The 9,699-nt window shown below is 43.0% G+C and overlaps 1 long non-coding RNA gene across 1 annotated transcript; it reads right to left on the reverse strand.

The window, feature by feature from the left end:
- Positions 1–3,917: 3,917 nt before the first annotated feature.
- Positions 3,918–4,661, reverse strand: LOC109880420 (uncharacterized). The gene is made up of 2 exons (XR_002253699.2): positions 4,507–4,661; positions 3,918–4,412 (listed from the first exon to the last, which is right to left on the reverse strand). It is a non-coding gene; the product is annotated as an uncharacterized LOC109880420 (long non-coding RNA).
- Between the last annotated feature and the right edge of the window lie 5,038 nt (positions 4,662–9,699).

Genomic DNA, 9,699 nt, shown 5'->3' on the forward strand with positions numbered 1-9,699 from the left:
TGTAATGGTGAGAGGTTAGCATGTCTTGGGGGGTATGATATATGATGCTAACCTCCCCTGTTATTGTAATGGTGAGAGGTTAGCATGTCTTGGGGGGTATGATATATGATGCTAATCTCCCCTGTTATTGTAATGGTGAGAGGTTAGCGTGACTTGAGGGTATGATATATGATGCTAACCTCCCCTGTTATTGTTATCTCCAATCGAAAATCAAATCAAGAGTCGGCTTTCTATTCCGCAACAAAGCCTCCTTCACTCAAGCCGCCAAGCTTACCCTAGTAAAACTGACTATCCTACCGATCCTCGACTTCGGCGATGTCATCTACAAAATGGCTTCCAACACTCTACTCAGCAAACTGGATGCAGTCTATCACAGTGCCATCCGTTTTGTCACTAAAGCACCTTATACCACCCACCACTGCGACTTGTATGCTCTAGTCGGCTGGCCCTCGCTACATATTCGTCGCCAGACCCACTGGCTCCAGGTCATCTACAAGTCTATGCTAGGTAAAGCTCCGCCTTATCTCAGCTCACTGGTCACGATGGCAACACCCATCCGTAGCACGCGCTCCAGCAGGTGTATCTCACTGATCATCCCTAAAGCCAACACCTCATTTGGCCGCCTTTCGTTCCAGTACTCTGCTGCCTGTGACTGGAACGAATTGCAAAAATCGCTGAAGTTGGAGACTTTTATCTCCCTCACCAACTTCAAACATCAGCTATCTGAGCAGCTAACCGATCGCTGCAGCTGTACATAGTCTATTGGTAAATAGCCCACCCTTTTCACCTACCTCATCCCCATACTGTTTTTATTTATTTACTTTTCTGCTCTTCTGCACACCAATATCTCTACCTGTACATGACCATCTGTTCTTTTATCACTCCAGTGTTAATCTGCAAAATTGTTATTATTTGCCTACCTCCTCATGCCTTTTGCACACATTGTATATAGACCCCCCCTTTGTTTTCTACTGTGTTATTGACTTGTTAATTGTTTACTCCATGTGTAACTCTTTGTTGTATGCTCACACTGCTATGCTTTATCTTGGCCAGGTCGCAGTTGCAAATGAGAACTTGTTCTCAACTAGCCTACCTGGTTAAATAAAGGTGAAATAAAAAAATAAAATAAAAATTGTAATGGTGAGAGCTTAGCATGTCTTGGGGGGGTATGATATGAAATGCTAACCTCCCCTGTTATTGTAATGGTGAGAGGTTAGCATGTCTTGGGGGGTATGATATATGATGCTAACCTCCCCTGACCCTCTAACTTTCTCACTCGTCATTATTCACAATTCATTCAGGATTATCTGTAACCATGGTAGCATCCACATTCATGTGAAAGGGTTTCTTTTTTTGTGTGACTCAAATGACACACTATGTTATTTACCATTAATTTCTATTCATTAGAACATAATCCAAAACACAAACCAAAATGCACATGGAATACATTTGTAGAGTTGATATAATTATTGAGTGCTAGGAATGTGGAACCAAATACTAAACTTCTGACTACCGTATAAGACTCTTTAGGGGTGTCAATTTGTTGTATTGTTTTTTTTTAAATCTCTTTCTCTGAGCGATTTGTATAAAATAATAGAATTTCCCCTTTTATTTTTGCACACAATATAGCTGTGTTTGAATTATGTTATACAGTCATTATTGCTCATCTTTATCAAAGGGTGTCAATAATTTCACGGTGGACTGAGGTCTATAGGCCCAGAAAGGAAGTCGTCTGTAGAATCTATATATATGGTGTTATGTCATGGTGGACTGAGGTCTATAGGCCCAGAAAGGAAGTCGTCTGTAGGGTCTGTAGAATCTATATATATGGTGTTATGTCATGGTGGACTGAGGTCTATAGGCCCAGAAAGGAAGTCGTCAGTAGGGTCTGTAGAATCTATATATATGGTGTTATGTCATGGTGGACTGAGGTCTATAGGCCCAGTAGAATCTATATATATGGTGATATGTCATGGTGGACTGAGGTCTATAGGCCCAGTAGAATCTATATATATGGTGTTATGTCATGGTGGACTGAGGTCTATAGGCCCAGAAACACTTTCTACTCCACCCACTCCATTGGTCCCAATGCAATAGACTATAGGCCTATAAATTACACATTGGCTAATAGAGAAAAAATGATTCCATGTGCCGAAGTAAAAGTGCGGTTGGGATTACTTAGTAGGGTCTGTAGAATCAATGTACGGGTGACTCAGTTGGTAGAGCATGGTGCTTGCAACGCCAGGGTTGTGGGTTCGATTCCCACAGGGGACCAGTAGCCTATGGTTATGTATGCGTCTCCTAAATAACCCACTACCCTAAGTCTCTCTGGATAAGAGCGTCTCCTAAATGACTCACGACATGAGAGCATCTCCTAAATGACTCACTACCCTAAGTCTCTCTGGATAAGAGTGTCTCCTAAATGACTCACTACCCTAAGTCTCTCTGGATAATAGCGTCTCCTAAATGACTCACTACCCTAAGTCTCTCTGGATAAGAGTGTCTACCTAATGACTCACTACCCTAAGTCTCTCTGGATAAGAGTGTACCTAATGACTCACTACCCTAAGTCTCTCTGGATAAGAGTGTCTACCTAATGACTCACTACCCTAAGTCTCTCTGGATAAGAGCGTCTCCTAAATGACTCACTACCCTAAGTCTCTCTGGATAAGAGCGTCTCCTAAATGACTCACTACCCTAAGTCTCTCTGGATAAGAGCGTCTCCTAAATGACTCACTACCCTAAGTCTCTCTGGATAAGAGCGTCTACTAAATGACTCACTACCCTAAGTCTCTCTGGATAAGAGCGTCTCCTAAATGACTCACTAACCTAAGTCTCTCTGGATAAGAGTGTCTACTAAATGACTCACTACCCTAAGTCTCTCTGGATAAGAGCGTCTCCTAAATGACTCACTACCCTAAGTCTCTCTGGATAAGAGCGTCTCCTAAATGACTCACTACCCTAAGTCTCTGGATAAGAGCGTCTCCTAAATGACTCACTACCCTAAGTCTCTCTGGATAAGAGTGTCTACCTAATGACTCACTACCCTAAGTCTCTCTGGATAAGAGCGTCTCCTAAATGACTCACTACCCTAAGTCTCTCTGGATAAGAGCGTCTCCTAAATGACTCACTACCCTAAGTCTCTCTGGATAAGAGCGTCTCCTAAATTACCCACTACCCTAAGTCTCTCTGGATAAGAGCGTCTACTAAATGACTCACTACCCTAAGTCTCTCTGGATAAGAGCGTCTCCTAAATTACCCACTACCCTAAGTCTCTCTGGATAAGAGCGTCTCCTAAATGACTCACGACATGAGAGCATCTCCTAAATGACTCACTACCCTAAGTCTCTCTGGATAAGAGTGTCTCCTAAATGACTCACTACCCTAAGTCTCTGGATAAGAGCGTCTCCTAAATGACTCACTACCCTAAGTCTCTCTGGATAAGAGCGTCTCCTAAATGACTCACGACATGAGAGCATCTCCTAAATGACTCACTACCCTAAGTCTCTGGATAAGAGCGTCTCCTAAATTACCCACTACCCTAAGTCTCTCTGGATAAGAGCGTCTCCTAAATTACCCACTACCCTAAGTCTCTCTGGATAAGAGTGTCTAGTAAATTACTCACTACCCTAAGTCTCTGGATAAGAGCGTCTACTAAATGACCCACTACCCTAAGTCTCTCTGGATAAGAGCGTCTACTAAATGACCCACTACCCTAAGTCTCTCTGGATCAGAGTGTCTGTTTGTTTTTATTCTCTTCAACCAGAAATTGCAAATATACCAATCTGAACATTTTTCGATAGCGGTCTTAGGTGTTTTTTGAAGAATGCTTGTAGTTGTTTCCATAATAATAATAATAATAATAATAATAATAATAACTCCTTGCATTTCTTTATAAATCACACAAAAAATGGACATTGATTTAACATTTTAATGTTTTTGAATGAATTCTACACATTGCAGTGTTTTGCAATGCGGGCTTTTATTTGGAATATTAGTCAGAATAGAGTTTTTGAGAGCTGAAGACCATTATGATAGCCGTCATTTAGGCCTTAAAATATACTATTTGGTTTGTTGTTAAACACACCATCATTTGTCTTTAACTTGTCTCGAAGTGTCCCTTATCCCGTCTTTCACATCCTTTACTATAGAATCCCGGAGTCTTCCGGCTTTTCTCCCCATCTCCCCGGCGTTTTTAGGCAGTCCCGACGCCTCATGTCGTATCTGGCGAACTGTTTTGAACTTCAGCAGTTTGGTGGTCGTTTCTTTTCCGGCAATTTTTGCCTTCATCAAGGCATAAGCGGTGAGCTGTGCGGCCCGTCGTATCGGTCGCAACTCGGACAGTTTTTCCACCACTTGCGCTTTGTTGAGCAGAGCGGATATAAGACGCTTGAACGCCATGTTACAACGATCTGTTTTGGGAACAATACAATAACCTGACTTTGTAATGTATGCACTCGGTAGGTATAGAGGGAAATTAAATGTATACCTGTAAATGCAAGCTACCTTAGCTGTCCCGTTCCGGACTCTGCATTGTTTCTTCTTCGATAGCCCATCTATAGTCAATGTGAAAGTTTTTTTTTAGGTCCGTGTCGCCATCTTGTGTCACGGAGGTCTTGAAACATTTCTGAAATAAACTCTAAAAGGCTCGTTCCACTAATTCGTTGTCATAAAGAGCAAACGTTCAACTTTAATAAAACAATATTTTCCCATCTCAAGAAGTTAAATAATTTAAAAAAAGACACAATTAAGTGTCAAATAAAGTAACAGGGTTGACGTCATCTGAAATCAGCCATAAATCCCGTGACGTGGAGGGAAATGGAGGGGCAATCGAATGCAACTCTCCAGGATGTTTCTTACCTATAAGGACAGCAGTGAAGGCACGGACATGCAAGTGCACACTGTGTACAGCAACTTACCAGTTAGTGACACAAACCTGAAGGAGATGCAAGCAGAACCAGAAAAGGACTCACAACTCACACAGCTGAGGAAAGTCATACAGGATGGATGGCCTGAGGAGAAACAGAAAAGGACTCACAACTCACACAGCTGAGGAAAGTCATACAGGATGGATGGCCTGAGGAGAAACAGAAAAGGACTCACAACTCACACAGCTGATGAAAGTCGTACAGGATGGATGGCCTGAGGAGAGGAGAAAATGCCCTCAGAGGGTCTCAGAATTCTGGAACCATCGTGATGAACTATCACAGATCAACGGAATAATTTTCAAAGGAGAGAAAATCATTAGGCTACCCCGGGGCGACAGGGTAGCCTAGTGGTTAGAGCGTTGGACTAGTAACCGGAAGTTCAAACCCCCGAGCTGACAAGGTACAAATCTGTCGTTCTGCCCCTCCACAAGGCAGTTAACTCACTGTTCCGAGGCCGTCATTATAAATAAGAATTTGTTCTTAACTGACTTGCCTAGTGAAATAAAGGTAAAATAAATAAAAAATGATTCCTACCAGTCTCAGAGAAGATATTTTGACAAAGATCCATGCTGGACACATGGAAAAGTGCAGACAGAGAGCACGGGACATTTTGTTTTGGCCCGGACTGTGTAAACAAATAGAGGACGTTGTTGGTAAATGCGCCATATGTCTTGAACGACGCCCCTCTAACACCCATATGTCTTGAACAACGCCCCTCTAACACCCATATGTCTTGAACGACGCCCCTCTAACACCCATATGTTACCTCACTGTATCCCAGACCGACCCTGGCAGGTCGTGGCAACCGATCTGTTCCCCTGGAACAACAAGGACTACATCGTAATAGCAAACTACTACAGCAGATACCTCGAACTCAACAAGCTTCCTTTGCCAGGCATGGCATTGTAGAGACTTTAATATCTGACAATGGGCCCTGTTACAAATCAAATGAGTTTGAATCCTTCACAAAACCATGGGAGTTGACACACGTCACCACAAGCCCACATTTCCCTCAAAGTAATGGCCTTGCTGACAAATCAGTGCAGCTTTCTAAATCACTCATGGACAATGCAAAAGCAGACAAGAGAGACCCCTACCTCAGTCTCCTTGAATACCGCAACACTCCAGTTGACAACTTCAAATCCCCGGCCCAGCTGTCCATGAGCCGCAGACTTCACTCAGTCCTTCCCAGCACCAACCAGCAGCTGCAACCTGAGGTCGTCAGCTACAAGGAAACGCATGAAAAAACGTGCACAGAGACGACAACAACAACAAAAGCGATACTACGACAGATCAGCTAGACCACTGAACGACAGAGAGTCAGTTAGAATCCAGGAGCATGGTCTCTGGAAGCCAGCTGACACTGAACGACAGAGAGTCAGTTAGAATCCAGGAGCATGGTCTCTGGAAGCCAGCTGACACTGAACGACAGAGAGTCAGTTAGAATCCAGGAGCATGGTCTCTGGAAGCCAGCAGTCGTCATCCAGCCAGCTGACACTGAACGACAGAGAGTCAGTTAGAATCCAGGAGCATGGTCTCTGGAAGCCAGCTGACACTGAACGACAGAGAGTCAGTTAGAATCCAGGAGCATGGTCTCTGGAAGCCAGCTGACACTGATCGACAGAGAGTCAGTTAGAATCCAGGAGCATGGTCTCTGGAAGCCAGCTGACACTGAACGACAGAGAGTCAGTTAGAATCCAGGAGCATGGTCTCTGGAAGCCAGCTGACACTGAACGACAGAGAGTCAGTTAGAATCCAGGAGCATGGTCTCTGGAAGCCAGCTGACACTGAACGACAGAGAGTCAGTTATAATCCAGGAGCATGGTCTCTGGAAGCCAGCTGACACTGAACGACAGAGAGTCAGTTAGAATCCAGGAGCATGGTCTCTGGAAGCCAGCTGACACTGAACGACAGAGTCAGTTAGAATCCAGGAGCATGGTCTCTGGAAGCCAGCAGTCGTCATCCAGCCAGCTGACACTGAACGTTCATATATCCTGTCCGCACCGCAGAAGGAGCGGTGTACCGCCGCAATCACCGTCACCTACTGAACACAAAACAACAACACACTGATGAGATGAACTGTTCCCCTGAAAGAGAACGCGATGGACTAAACACACACAGCACAACATACACTATACTTACCTGCAACACCACAAGAGCTGTTGACTGACACAGAAGCATGCTCAGCATCATATCGCACAAGGTCAGGAAGAGAGGTCAAGCCCAGAGCTGTCGTAGACCTGTGAAATGTCAACGGGTGTAGGCGGGTCGCTGCCCTAAACGAGTTCCAGACTGTAACCGTGTTATTGAAAGTTCACTTGAAATGCTTTGGTATTGGATTTGTTTGGAATGTTAAGATGTTATTTCTACAGAGGAAGCCGAGTTGCTGAGAATCCCCCTGTTTGAAAAGTACCAGTATGTTGGATCATTGTTTCAGAGTCTATGTTGATTCAGTTGGTGTAGTATGTAATATAAATGGGTACCTACCTTGAGTCCAAACTACAGAGCATGTTTTCAAAACAAACCCTTATAATATGTCAACATTTTATTTGTTTTAAAAGAAGGGGGAGGTAATATTCATGTGTGTAAATATACTGAATTATAATTGGATGCATTTTACCGCCCCGTATCATACTGTGCTATGATTGGTTAAGACCACCCAGATGGTTAGGTCATGGTCAGTTGATCCTGGTTGGAGATACGTGATACCAGTTATAGCTAGCTAATAAAGAGCTACGTTAAGAAATATTCCTGTAGTACTGCATTTTATTATTTTGTACAAAACAAGACATACCCCACACAAGAACAACCAGTAGACACCATTTTTTGTTGTGTTAGCCACATTGAAAATTAAACTGTTTTCAAATGTCTTGCACATTGGTCAGTCTTCGCATTACTAGTGTACAGTATGGATTAGTTGAGAAGCTCCCGTATAGTTTTAATAGCGAGCCTTCTTCTTCTTTGGTTTTAGATTGTAACAGTTAGCCACACTCACGAAGAATGAATGGTGGCTTTGACTACACCATGTCCAAGGCTAACGTAAGTCTATTCAGTTTTTTAAAAACCCTCTTGTAGTTAAAGCAGAACTAGGAACCAAGCTACTGTAGATGAACCCAATGACGGCAGAGAAGAAGAGAACCATGTGACCAGAAAACAAACGAATAGGAGGAACAGTAAAAGAAGTGGATTAAAAGAGATGGTTCTGGAACTAAACAAGAGGACAGCGAAACAACGCTGTTTTGAGAGCTTTTACTCAGTCCTCTCTATCCAAGAAGACAGCGAAACCGAACGTTGTTTTGAGAGCTTCTACTCAGTCCTCTCTATCCAAGAGGACAGCGAAACAGAACATTGTTTTGAGAGCTTCTACTCAGTCCTCTCTATCCAAGAGGACAGCGAAACAGAACGTTGTTTTGAGAGCTTCTACTCAGTCCTCTCTATCCAAGAGGACAGCGAAACCGAACGTTGTTTTGAGAGCTTCTACTCAGTCCTCTCTATCCAAGAGGACAGCGAAACAACGTTGTTTTGAGAGCTTCTACTCAGTCCTCTCTGTCCAAGAGGACAGCAAAACAACGTTGTTTTGAGAGCTTCTCAGTCCTCTCTATCCAAGAGGACAGCGAAACAACGTTGTTTTGAGAGCTTCTCCTCAGTCCTCTCTATCCAAGAGGACAGCGAAACAGAACATTGTTTTGAGAGTTTCTACTCAGTCCTCTCTATCCAAGAGGACAGCGAAACAGAACATTGTTTTGAGAGCTTCTACTCAGTCCTCTCTATCCAAGAGGACAGCGAAACAACGTTGTTTTGAGAGCTTCTCAGTCCTCTCTATCCAAGAGGACAGCGAAACAACGTTGTTTTGAGAGCTTCTCAGTCCTCTCTATCTTCACCAAAGTATCTTATTGAAGGTGCAATCTGCAAGATAGTAAATGCAGTTTAATGGTCACATTAGTTAAAGGCCCAGTGCGTTCAAAAACATGATTTTCCTGTGTTTTATATATATTTCCACACTATGAGGTTGGAATAATATTGTGAAAAAGATGATAATGCCCTTTTAGTGTAAGAGCTGTTTGAAAAGACCGCCTGAAATCTCTGTTTTGGTGGGATGGAGTTTTTCCCTAGCTACCATGACAAAGAACAGAGCTGGCGAGAGTACCGTTGAGGACAGTGGTGTCTATCGCACGTGAAAGATCTTTTACATTAACAAAAATAGATCTACAAGCGGTTGTGACAAGAACAAAATAGCTTCAAGTGTTTTGTCCAAATACTGGTGGATTCAACTAATAAAATAATGGACGATCTGACCAGAGAGGTTCAGGACCTGAAGAGTTGTTCTTGTCTATTAATGTTCTGTATTATGTCTGTTTCATAGGGATCCTAATAAAATACCAAATACCCTGCCTGGTGACATCACCGGAAGGTAAATGAGTTAATGGACCAATAAGAGAGTTCCAAACTTCTCTGCCAATAACAGCTGGTTTTCTGTTTTCACCTCCCCACTAAGGCCACTCCCAGACAGTCCGAGCAAAATTCTAGCTTCAGAAATTGCTCTTTGCTGAGAAGCAATGTTTGTTTATTTTTGACAATTTGAATTGAAAACAATCACAGTAAGGTACTTATTTGTTACCCAGAAAATGATTTGATTATTAAGATAGAAATGATTGTGGCTTTCAATCATTTGTGCTTTATCGTGTTAATTCAGCCCGTGTCTCACGACTGACATACGTAACTGCCAAAATACAGGAAACACCAACATAAGTGTCTTATTAGGGTGTTGGGG

This window comes from Oncorhynchus kisutch, unplaced genomic scaffold, assembly GCF_002021735.2.
Source record: "Oncorhynchus kisutch isolate 150728-3 unplaced genomic scaffold, Okis_V2 Okis01b-Okis20b_hom, whole genome shotgun sequence".
Lineage (NCBI taxonomy): Eukaryota > Metazoa > Chordata > Actinopteri > Salmoniformes > Salmonidae > Oncorhynchus > Oncorhynchus kisutch.